The sequence below is a fragment of the Periplaneta americana genome, chromosome 5, assembly GCF_040183065.1.
Source record: "Periplaneta americana isolate PAMFEO1 chromosome 5, P.americana_PAMFEO1_priV1, whole genome shotgun sequence".
NCBI lineage: Eukaryota > Metazoa > Arthropoda > Insecta > Blattodea > Blattidae > Periplaneta > Periplaneta americana.
This window is the reverse complement of record NC_091121.1, coordinates 191,857,842-191,871,419: the sequence shown is the minus strand read 5'-3', so window position 1 is coordinate 191,871,419 and position 13,578 is coordinate 191,857,842. Positions and strand designations below refer to the sequence as shown.

Genomic DNA, 13,578 nt, shown 5'->3' with positions numbered 1-13,578 from the left:
GAACATTAATATTGATATAACCTGGAAATTGATTTAGAATTGAAAAACGAGATGAATATTATTTACAATTAACGCTAATTATTATAGTAACAGAACATAACCTTCTGCGACAGTATTGGATTTCCGCCTCCGTGACATTTCGCTAATTGTCTTTCGATTGCATATCCGAGAATAATCGATACTTCCGGTTTCATAATGGTACAATGGTGATTTCTCATCGAACAATTGAAGTATAATGAATAGGTGTACTTTAATGAGGTGCATTAAAGGGCTACTACCAGGTGTATAATTACTACATTTCGGCATGGTCGAGCATAAAAGAATTAAAAGTATTGTGACTATGAGTAAATAATTTCTAAAATATTTTATATATGCATCATTTGAGCAGTCGAAGATTTGTAGAACAATGGTTCTAATACCATTGTATGTCCACACCTGTGGAGTAACGGCTAGAGCGTCTAGCTGCGAAACCAGGTGGCCCGGGTTCGATTCCCGGTCGGGACAAGTTACCTGGTTGAGGTTTTTTCCGGGGTTTTCCCTCAACCCAATATGAGCAAATGCTGGGTAACTTTCGGTGTTGGACCCCGGACTCATTTCACCGGCATTATCACCTTCATCTCATTCAGACGCTAAATAACCTCAGCTGTTGATAAAGCGTCGTAAAATAACCTACCTAAAAAAATACCATTGTATTGTACTGTATTTATTAACATTCCATGGTATTCATAAGCATTGCTTCACAGCTAGAATATGGAACAAGTCAAAAAACTTAATACTGTTATAAAGTCTTAATTTATAGTCACAGTCTAGCTCAGGCATGCCAGAAATCAGTTCATATTTTGTTCGTAGTGATGGACCCTATTTAACTCTGTTGTTTACAGACGTTCAGTTGCAGCCTTGTTTCTCCCGCGTCTCTGCCACAGGCTATAGTCAAAAGGCTCTGCAAATACTAGATTCACAGCGATATTCGGAACATCGTTTTAATACCGCGCATATTATCGTCGCAATTTTTTGGCACAACATCTTACATTAATAAGACGTATCAGTGTGTAAAATTTGAAGGTCCTACACAACCTTCCAGTGTTGAACGTTCCCTTGTAAGCCAAATCCTAAAACGTAAAAACTGCCCGTTTTACCCATAGCATATGCCGCATACATCACGACTGCCTAAAGTTTTGCATTCCGTATTTAGTTTTAAAATAGCGCGACAGACCTTTATTTTATTGGCTATTTTAAGACGCTTTATCAACTACTATGATTGTCTAGCGTCTGAGTGAGATCGAAGTAACAATGCTAGCGAGAGGAGTCCGGGGTCCAGCGACAAAAGTTACCCATGATTTGCTCTTAATGGGTTTAGGGAAAACCCCGGAAAAAAACCTGTACCAGGTAACTTGTCGCAAACAGGATTTGATTCCGGGCCAGCTCGTTTCACGGTCAGATGTGCTAACTGTTGCTACACAGTGGTGGACTAATTTCTTTATTATTAGACAATTTGTATGTATGTATGTATGTATGTATTTATTCACACTGTAATGGGTATATACCCGGAGGCAGTGGTAACTAATTACACTCAATAATGACAATAATTAATTAAAAATACAATTAATAATAATAATACTAATAAATAATAATAATAATAATAATAATAATAATAATAATAATAATAATAATAACAACAACAGGGAATATAATAAATTAAATGAAACGATCACTTAAAATAACATTTGAAATATTCTAATTTGTATCTTAAAACTAAGATCGAACTAAAACCCACGAGTATGATATTTTCATATCTGCACAAGTACCTTTCAACATTACACTCATTTCGCTGTCAACTCACTCACTGCACTGGAACTAAGGCACATTTCACTGATTCTATCCTGATTTCACTAACACTTCAAAAACATTTCACTGTTCAAATTCTTTGCACTGCCACTATAAACTACAAAGCTTCACTGACAGGAACACGTTTCACTTACACAGCACACTTCACTGACACGACATACTTCTTCACTGATACAACACACTTCACTGACAACATAATTCTTCACTGATACAACACTTCAATAACAACATATCATTTACACCCTTTAACTACTGTGTATAATTACCGTCTATTAGTAAGGTCCTTAAGCTTATTTTTAAAAGCATTTTTGGTTGTTGGTAAAGCCTTTAGTGAGTCTGCAGGTAAAGCATTCAAGTCCCTGATAGTACGATTGAGAAAAGAAAACTTTCCAGTGTCCGTCCTCTGTCTTCTTTCCCTCAATTTATATGAGTGGTCGTTCCTTGAAGAGTAATTTGGCGGCTGCAACCTATTTTTTATTTCTCTCCAGGCAGATTCCAGGCGGATTCATGCTGCGGATTTCGTAATATCAAGCACGTCGAGAATACAAAATAAAACACAGTTTTAAATGTATGAATCATAAAAAATACGTAAGAAATATTCCACGAGAAATATGCGTTCATCAAAAAGTTCCCGAAGAAAATTGAGTGAGTTTCTAGCAGTGTGCCAGATGGTCCCATCTTGCTGGAACCATTGGGTATGTTGAGCGATGTTTCGTGCACGACAAAGTCTTCGTAGATCCCTCAGAAATGGTGTGATAAAGGTTCCTATACCGATCCTGGTTAACAGTCAGAGCATGTACCCATCGTTTTTCGCAAAATACGGGCCAAGTACAGGGACATCATTTTATTTTTACTAACATTTCTAATATTAACCTGGCTATACCTTTGGATTAAACTGAAACACCGTTTGCTATCCCCTTCCACGACTGAACTTCGATGATACTGGCATAATATACAAACAAATCACTTTACTAGGTACAGGAGGGAAGAAAAGTAGTTAATCCATTCACGTAGAGTAGGAAATATCGCGATTTTGAGTTTGATAATTTTCAGTAGGTTTTTCTTTAATCAAAATACAGTACAGTGTTAACAATAAGTGTTTTTACTCACGAAATGAACTATCCATTCGGATGTATTCATTATGCAGTGTACATTATACTGTCTACAGCACATTAGCTTACAATATAGAGAATGAAGTTAAATTGCAAAATAATCATAATATGGATATTTAAACACAATTTTGAAAATGGTGGCCGTTCATTTCGATACATTCTACAGTTCTTTTTTGCATATTATCACGCTATAGACTATTGTACCTAATTCCAATTACCAGTTTCGTCCTTCGTACTATAACTCAGGAGGTACAGGAGGGAAGAAAAGTAGTTAATCCATTCACGTAGAGTAGGAAATATCGCGATTTTGAGTTTGATAATTTTCAGTAGGTTTTTCTTTAATCAAAATACAGTACAGTGTTAACAATAAGTGTTTTTACTCACGAAATGAACTATCCATTCGGACGTATTCATTATGCAGTGTACATTATACTGTCTACAGCACATTAGCTTACAATATAGAGAATGAAGTTAAATTGCAAAATAATCATAATATGGATATTTAAACACAATTTTGAAAATGGTGGCCGTTCATTTCGATACATTCTACAGTTCTTTTTTGCATATTATCACGCTATAGACTATTGTACCTAATTCCAATTATCAGTTTCGTCCTTCATACTAGTAACTCATGTTGAAATAATTTCGTATCTACTATATGAAAGATTACCTTACGTACTGTAAATTCCATCTTCACTTCTGCCCGATCCGAAAAGATAAAATTACTCAGACATGCTATCTACTGTGCATCCAAGTGGTTATGTCGCAGGGTTTTAGAAAGGAGGGAAATCACGTGACAATTAATTAACGAGGCCCTTTTATTTAAATTATTTTAAACAGTTGTATAATATTACGTAGACGTCCAATTCCTAACAGAAATTAATGTTTTCAGAAAAGAGCTAAGACAGCCCAGCCACTAGCCTTTACAGCAGAAGCGGGTGGGGGAAACCGGGATGCGATGTAGGCAAACGGACGACAGTATCTGTGCAAAAATATGATTCAATATTGAAAGCTCTTTCGTCATTGGAAAACGCGAATATATTTCTGGAACATACTATACTCACTCAGTACTGTTTGTGTTTACTATGACCTTAAGGCGACTTTGACTGTATACGCTTGGTTCTGTGTGGAGAACGGTTGGAAGTTTACTAGTAGAGGGGGTGGGAGTAAAGTACATTAAAAAACTCAGGTACAATAAAAATTGAAGTAAAAATAAAATGATGTCCCTGTATATATACCTTTTGCAGATATGGTACACCGCATTGTTACAAGTTCAGAATGAAGGTGGTCTGAACAATAACATCTAGCTGTTCAAAACCAAGGACGCGAACTTGTTTCAAACTAGGGTCATTTGCGCGTCCTATCCCATATGATGGAAACAATACTCTATTAAACACTTTTTCCTCATTTTCAATTCATTTTGAGAGTGTTCAGATAAGTCTCTAAGTAATATCAAATAAATGTTGCATTATACAGGGACATCACTTTTTTTTAACATTAACCTGGCTATACTCGGAAACACTGTTGCCCCCTTCCATTACAGGAGTTTGATGTTACTAGTGCAATATGTAAACAAATCATTTTACTAGGTATAGGAGGAGAGAAAAGTAGTGTATCTATTTATGTTACAGGAAAATACGATATTAAGATTTTCAGTTTGATTATCACTTTTACGGAATTTATCAAAATACAGTAGAGTAGTAACATTTTTTTTTCTAAGAAGTCAACTTTTCAGGCGGCTATGTTCGTTATGTAATGTCTACTTTATTTAGCATATTAATTATTGATGTTAACAAACAATATAGAGAGTGCATTTAAATTGAGGGGGTCATAAGTAAAGGGCTGTAAGTGCACTTAAGTTACTTTTGAGAAAATGGGGTTTAAATATTTAAGCTTTCGTAAAATCGGTGAAATTTTTTATTTAAATTTTAATTTGTGATGCGATTAAAATATCCCTTTGCCGCTAAAATTTTAGATACTTTTGCTTACACTGGATGCACTTAACTCATGTTATTACAAATTTCACTAGCATTCCTTTGCTTCTAGCCACCTCAATTCAAAATAAGCTAATATGAATTTTTAAACAAGCTGCTGAAAATGGTTGCCGTTCATTACAATGCAGGCTTCAATTCTTTACGCATATTATAAAAAACATTTTGAATCATATCCTCTGAAATTGAATTTATCGTTTCTTCAATATAATTTTTAGTACGATATTATTAATATAGGTTATAGAAAACGCAACCATATTTCTGAAACACACTATACACTGCTGTGTTTACTTCACTGCTTGAAGACTTCGAACGCAACAGCGGCCGTAAGTTTGTGTGTCTGACGGGAGCAAGGACATTAGTGAAGGGGTGAGAGTGAAGTACATCCAGAAATGCAGGTACAATAAAAATGCAAGTAAAAATAAAATGATGTCCCTGTATTTCCGTCATTGACTTATCACCAGGCTTCGAGACTTTGGACCCGATACAATAAGTTTACTGTGCATGCAGTATAGGTTGTCCACTCGGTGCAGGTAGATAGAGATGTGTTGAGGTAACAACGTTGCTATTTAGAGTAGAGTACGGTAGTAAGGGGAAACACAAATATGTATATTATGAAAGTAAATATACATTACAAAATGATAATGTCAAAAGAATATGAAAAGCATTTATTCTCCTGTCTTTTATAAGCATTTGTGTTTAATTATACACAGTGTTAATGGTGGAAATAAGCATGTAGCAATTTTAATTTTTTCATTTATCCTATTGGTCCTCTTTAGGAAGTGAAGTTACAGTACCGAATTGCAATGTACTACAAGATACATTTTCAGTGTCTCAAACGTAAATCTTTTTCGGTTATCTGCCAAACACAGTTACTGTGAAAAGCTGCGCTCTACGTCGCATGACGTGATAGGAGCAAAACGAAAAAACCTAACATCATTGCAGTCTCTAAGACACAGTCCTTTACTCTCGGGTGACTCTATGCCCACTAATTTGCTGTTTATATTAAACAATGTTCCATATCCGTTATTTTTACATAAAATTCATTTCACTTCTGTTTTACGCGTTCCGTAACCGGTGTACTTGGTGTCTCATTTTCTCGGTGTCATTTCCTCAATTAATTTGAGGGCTTCCGGCATCTCTTGCTCTGACTTTTCTAACCGCGTAATACTTTCAGACACAGTTTTAAAATAGGTTTGTATGAAAACCAAATTATTCGTCAGAACCTTCAAATCCAGAGCGTTTTCCTTTGCGTATTTGTTGGCATTCATTCTACAGTACCCCCACCCACTGTACGGTTTACCACTATACTCAGTACGCCGTTATACGGATTTACCACTGAACTGCTCTATTGGGTCCGAAGTCTCGAAGCCTGCATATCACATAATATCAAAGAGTAGAACTTTCATATTAATACATATTTTACAATAATTTGTATTAACGTTTTCGTCGCCTTCGCGACATCATCAGATACATGTAATTTCCAAGAAGTTAACCTCATTTGAAAGGCATTTGATTTAATAGGTAGGGTTGAATGTTAACACAATATTGAAGGTTAATGTTAAAAGACTTAAATTAAGTTAAAAAGTTAAAAATATTTTTAAAAGACATACTACGAACCTTCACTTACTAATAAAACAAACATTTTTATGTTGTATGTTCATAATTATTAAATCGCGCAATATTGTTGTAAAAATTACTAATTTTATATAGTTATATGTGAGTGAAAATTCGTTTACAATTTTTTTTTAATATGCATTATGTAAAACAACCGTGGCGAAAATGTGACTCGCGAGCACATTGTGGCTCGCAATGATAGCTATGCATTTCTCTTGCTTCCTACCTCCCCCAACTCCCACTCTCGCACTCACTGGAGTCAAACTCCGTTCCATTTGTATTTGTGTCTGACTTGCGAGTGGCGTATCGTCGCAATGTCTCTCTCGAAACCATGTACCTCTACAAAAACGAAAGTTTCAAGTAGGATGGGAGGACGCATTTTTTTGCTGCCAATATGATGAGGATATTAAATGTATGATTTGTTCACACGTGTTACGACGAAAACGGTTGTATAACATAAAACGGCATTATACTACATGTCACTCATGAAAGATTAAAAGGTTAAGTGTTGTTGTTGTTGTTGTTATTATTATTATTATTATTATTATTATTATTATTATCATCATTATCATCATCATCATCATCTCTGTATGTCATCCTTTTTCAGCAGATGCACGAATAATGGGGTTAGATCTTCAATTTAAACTCACAGATTTACAATGTGATGTTAAATGAAAGCTAGATGTAAGGACTTTGGCAGATGTTGAACTTTTCAAATCTTTGCCAAAAAACAAATATCCGAAGCTTCGTTCTTTCGCTTGCTCTATTGAAGCCATGTTCGCTACAACTTACGTTTGTGAAAATAGTAAACGCAAAATTTAGATTATGACTGACAGACAAATAGCTTGTATATTTTTAGATTGGTATTTTTTTTAACTTCAATTATTATTTAGCCTACTATAACTTTGACCAGTTTTGTAAACTTTAACTATATGTCATGTAAATTATGTCTAACATATATGCAATTATTTTCGTCTCTTTTATATACTTAAATTGTTAACTTACCTTATGTTCTAATTATTGAAGATGCTCGAAATAGAGCGAAAACGTTTGTCAACAAAAACAAATTAAAATAAATATTTGGAATAGGCAAGCCATAGACGGAAATATAATTACTTAAAGCTTATTAATAGGCTTATCGGAACCATAATGTCTATAAAATTGAATAAGAAAGACAAAATAATGTGAAATGTTCATTTCAGAACATTAAGGGTCGATTTCTAAAACGAGGTCTAGACCCCGGCCATGGCTTTAAACCGCGTTTGGGTTTATAAAACGAGGTCTTTTCCATTTTTCTGAGCCATGGCTCGAAACCATGGTCTGAAGCAGAGACCACGGCTGGGGCAGGTTTAAAACCAAGGCTTCATGTGTACAAGATGGAGGTAGATGATCAGCTGGGTAATTATAGAAGGAAAATTTGTCTCTACGGTATTAAATCCCCGGATTAGTGATGAGTGGCAGGAATAATCCTTTGTAACTATATAACGACGACAATTTCAGGCGAATATTTCGATTTTCGAAGGAATCAACGCAAAATTTAGAAAGAATGCTAAATAATAATCTGTAACGAAATGCAAGAGGCGACAGGTTGACAATTTTTTTACACGTTCTTGTTGCTTTGAGGGAAGTAAGATATAATATTTTATACCTTAAGACGATATAACTTAATTTTTAGTTTTTACAGTAGTTTTGGACATTTTATTTAATACTCGAAAATGACGTGAGCCTACAGGAATATGAAGCAAACGTGATTTTGTTTTCTCAGTTTAAGTTTTGTGCTACTAGGGCTTTCAACATAGTAGGTCTATTATATATGAAAATAGAACCACACTACATTTTAGTTTCAATTGAAATTTTTATGGAGTTAATATTTAGGTTACTGATTCCTTAGAACCGGGTTTTCAGGTAGTTAATGTTGGTAGTAATGAACAAATGATAAACTACAACAGAAACGCTCGATTTGTGCTAATTATTTGGGGAATATTATTCTGGTACCTAAAAATCCGTTCCCTATTAAATACTAAGTAATGCTAGTATTTTAAACGCACAAATTATATCCTGTAAATTAGTAAATATAACAATACCTAGCTGAGAACAAAAGAATGTTAGTTACTGCAATTCAATAAAAGTATTAATCCTGATGTTAATTTCTTTCTAATATCGACAGTTTACAAAAATAAAAACCGATTCTAAGCTGCGTTGCCATATATAAAACCCACAAACCTCGGTTTCTTCTCAAGCCGCGTCTCGACTTCGTTTTAGAAATCGCACAAGGATTCAGACCTCGATCACGGTGGGTTTGGAACCACGATTTCGTCCGTGTTTTAGAAATTGACCCTAAGAAATGCAGAAGCGTACTAATAGCAAAGAGAAAAAAATTCGATTTTATGCGCGAGTAGAAAATTTAGCGCATAATCTGTTTATTCTCGTGTGCTATACAATATTTTATCCATTACTGGTGTCTAAATTTAATTTTAAATTGTACACCTTTCTTTGTAATGTGTTGTTATGAAGAAGTTATAAATGAATGAATGCATGAATTTTATGGTTGCTAATGTGTTGGTTGCCATGGGAAAATGTTTTAATTCACAGCAGTGAATTAAAAACTTTTCAGTGCTGTGAATAAAGCAATTGCTTAGGTTGCTAAGGACGATGAAATAAAGACTTTAGATACCAATCATGGGTATAATAATAATAATAATAATAATAATAATAATAATAATAATAATAATAATAATAATAATAATAATAATAATAATAATCTATACTAATAATAAATCTGTAGCCGAAATGTTTCTGGTAATTTTCGATTTTCCAAAAATAATTGGTCCTAACATATATAATTAACCACCCTGAAACCGAAAATCGCTTTTTTGAAATTTTTGTTTGTATGTCTGTCTGTCTGTCTGTCTGTCTGTCTGTATGTTTGTTACCTTTTCACGCGAAAATGGATGAACGGATTTCGATGAAAATTGGAATATAAATTATGTCCGTTGTAACTTAGATTTTAGGCTATATGGCATTCAAAATACATTATTTCAAAGGGGGATTATAAGGGAACCTGAATTAAATAAATCGAAATATCTCCCTTATTATTGATTTTTGTGAAAAATGTTACATAACAAAAGTTTCTTTAAAAATAATTTGCGATAAGTTTTATTCTTTGAAAAATTTTGATAGGACTGATATTAATGAGATAAATGAGTTTTAAAATTAAAATAACTGCCATCTAAGGCCGTGTAATGAATTAAAAAACAAATGACTTCGTCTATAAGGGGCCTTGGACAGTAACAATCGAAAGCTATGAAAGATAGCCTACAGAGAATGTTTCTGTGTTTGTATGAAGTTAATATCGGAAGCTAAATTAACCGATTTGTATAATTAATTATTATTTCACCATTGGAAAGTGTAGTTTCTCTAGCTGGACATAATGCTATAATGTTATTACAGTAACTTATAATATAATATAATATAATATAATATAATATAATATAATATAATATAATATAATATAATATAATATAATTTAAGTTATTTGAAGGGTTCAGAACCATAGTGGGCCAAGCGCCATTTACTGAATACGTAGAAAACAAGGGTTAAAATTAAGTTATTACCATAATTCAATGGAAACCTATAACAAGTAAAATAAAGTATACACATTAAATCTAAATGATGTCAATGTTCATTAAACTATGGTTGCATGTAATAAAAATTAAGAAACATATTAAAGGAATTGTCATTGAACCAAATGAGTGTCTCTGGACCAAAATGATCGCATTTTAATTATTTGGATGCAATTTAAATTAAGTAACATATTAAACGATTTATCCTTCTATCAAAGACGAATGTTCCTTGGATCAAACGTCCTATTTTAATTATGTAATTACTTTATATTTATTTCTAACGGGTGCAGCGGAGCGCACGGGTACGGCTAGTGTTGAATAAAAGCCTACTTTACAAACGCAAAAGTATTTAGTAAAGACATGTTTTTCGTTATGGTCATGGATAAAAACTTTTAATTCAGTGTTGTGAATAAAGCAATTGCTTAGGTTGCTAAGGAATAAAGGTCACTTTAGATACCAAGTATGGCTAAGGCATAATAATAATAATAATAATAATAATAATAATAATAATAATAATGATGATGATGATGATGATGATGATGATGATGATAATAATAATAATAATAATAATAATAATAAAAGTCTAATCGGTATGTAACTGTCATGCATAATGGAATTATCAACTTTTTCGCTCGTGTGTTGAAATGACTGACCTTGCTTACTGAGAGGCATTTCGGAAGACTCCAGCACCGCTGCACGTTGTTGGTCCCCCTCGTATTTGCATAAACACTGCATTTTAAAAAGAGGAGGTAGAATCTCCAGAAAGCGGCCACCCACGAGCCAACTGCGCCGAGCTCTGTGGTAATAATATCGACCCCAGTTCAATGGCCCACTCCACGCTACCAGGCATCACGCACGGAGCGCAGAGGTCCGCGGTTCGACCTCTAGCAACCGCCACAATACAGAGACTAGCCGTAGCTGGATGCTTCTAACAGAGACCGGAGTTGACTGCTGGCAGAGCGCAAGAGACTAGCGGTGAACGAGTGCTTGGCGGCGAAGTCACCGTCATGCGCGTCATTTATCAAGGGTTACGGCTTCAAACCCACCGACAGCAAATGGACTTTTTTTACCGCGATAAAAATCTTATAACAAGGGACCGTACTTTGTCCCAGGAAGCTACAACATTAAGCATTACTGCAGTTTTTAACTGGAACACGCGCGTGCATCAAGCTAGCGAAGTTCTTGACTGACGGCTCACGTGACTCTTGTTTCGTAAAGTTGGGCAGAACAAAATGTGGATCACTTTAACAATTACACTATTAATTACAATTTAAATTATTTATACTATGTACAGTAGTGGCAAAAAAAAAAAACCGGACCGACCCTTGTAGCTGATTTCAGAGCCTTGTTCACTCTAGAGCACGATAGACTGGTAACTAAAACTTTCGTGGTTCGAATCCTGCCTGGGAAGGAAACGTTTTTTTTTTGTTCCTTGCTCAAATTTATTCCCAATACTTTTCCATTGCAGCGATATTTTACTACTTAATTAACTTATTATCCCCAGAACATGAATTTTACCGGCAATCGAAAAGTATTGGGAATAAATATGAATAAAGTTTCCTTCTCAGGCAGGATTCGAACCACGAAAGTCTTAGTTACCAGTCTATCGTGCACTGGAATGAACAAGGATCTGAAATCAGCTACAAGGGTCGGTCCGGTTTTTTTTTTGCCACTTCTGTACACTAGAATTCGCTACTTTTACACTGTAATAAAGATGTAGACCTACATCGATCAAACGTTATTTACAATATTAGGCTTATGTACAGTTTGTGTATTGTAATACAAGATATTTCATTCCCTAGTTCCACCTAGGTATAGTCTACTTATATTGAAAATAGTGTACAATAGTGTAAATAATGTTTGATCAATGTAAACCGTCATTCTTTCAGTCATTCATTCATAGTGTTCTGCCCAAGGGCAGGTCTTTCACTGCAAACCCAGCATTCTCAAGTCTTTCCTATTTTCTGCCTTCGTCTTAGTCTCCGCATATGATCCATATATCAATGCAATCTATCATCTGATTTCTTCTGCCCCGAACTCTTCTCCCGTTCACCATTCCTTCCAGTGTATCCTTCAAAGGCAGTTTCTTCTCAACCAGTGCCCAGCTAATTCCTTTTCCTCTTCCTAATCAGTTTCAGCATCATTCTTTCTTCACCCACTATTTCCAACACAGCTTCGTTTCTCATTCTGTCTGTCCACTTCACACCCTCCATTCTTCTCCATGCCCACATTTAAAATGATTCTAGTCGCTTCTCTTCACTTCGTCGTAATGTCCATGTTTCTGCCCCATACAATGCCACACTCCACACAAAGCACTTCACTAGTCTCCTTTTTTTTTAGTTATTTCTCCAGAGGTCCGCAGAAAATGCTCCTTTTTCTTTGACATTGCTTCCTTTGACATTGCTGTTCTCCTTTTGACTTCCTGGCAGCAGCTCATGTTACTGCTTATAGTACACCCCAAGTATTTGAAGCTGTCCACTTGCTCTACTGCCTCATTTAGAATTCGAAAGTTTACCTTCTTTACTTTTCTTCCTATGACCATGGTATTCGTCTTGTTGGTGTTTATCTTCATCCCATACTGCTCACAGCTGTCATTTAGCTCCAGTAGCATATCCTTTAGTATCATCTCCTCTTCTGCTAACAACGCCATATCATCAGCAAATCTTATACACTTTATTCTTCTTCCTCCTACTATCACTCCTCCCATGTTCTGAAAACAGTGCTTCACTAAATCCTCTAAGTAGATCTTGAACAGGGTATATGATAAAGGGCATCCTTGACGTACTCTTCTCCCTATTTCACTTCCTTCAGACATTTCTTCTCCTATCCTGACTTCGACTCGCTGTTTCATATAAAGGTTACTGAACAGCCTCCTCTCTTTCCACTCCACTGGGAGGATTCAATCCGGCATTGAAACTGGAATCCGGTGTATCTTAGTGGATAAAGCGTCAGCAGCCGATTAAATTCGAGGATATCTTCCCTATGTCTGCGGTTGCCAACAAATAAGATGACTTGAATGCGTTCCTCTTTACTTAAGGGGATACTTTGATGAAATTTATATCTCAGAAACTTATGCATCCTTTCGTTTAATTTTTTTTTATCACAAACAACTCTCATAGACTTACTTATGTGTTGAAACTTTTAGAGTGATTGATTAAGAACAGCTGTGTCGTTAAAAATATTTTCTTATAAATTGTATAAAATCTTGGGAACCATTTTGGAAGTGTATCTGAAATTGTGATGACATGTTTTCATGCTCAAAATATGAGGCGTTCAGAGCTAAAGTGGATCAAGTCCATGAGACGTAGTTTTGAGATAATAGGACTTAAAGTTAACTTGCTCTAGTGGCCTATCTAATTTGACTAGCAATAATTTTATTGTTTCATTTTC

General features: G+C 34.9%; 1 long non-coding RNA gene across 2 annotated transcripts in view; it reads right to left on the bottom strand.

Annotated features, from left to right (window-relative positions):
• The window catches only part of LOC138700562 (uncharacterized), a 42,821-nt gene extending 31,707 nt beyond the window's left edge, over positions 1-11,114 (bottom strand). For both annotated transcript variants that reach the window (XR_011332393.1, XR_011332394.1), the window contains exon 1: positions 10,842-11,114. This is a non-coding gene — a long non-coding RNA (uncharacterized lncRNA). The remainder of the gene's footprint in view (positions 1-10,841) is intronic.
• Between the last annotated feature and the right edge of the window lie 2,464 nt (positions 11,115-13,578).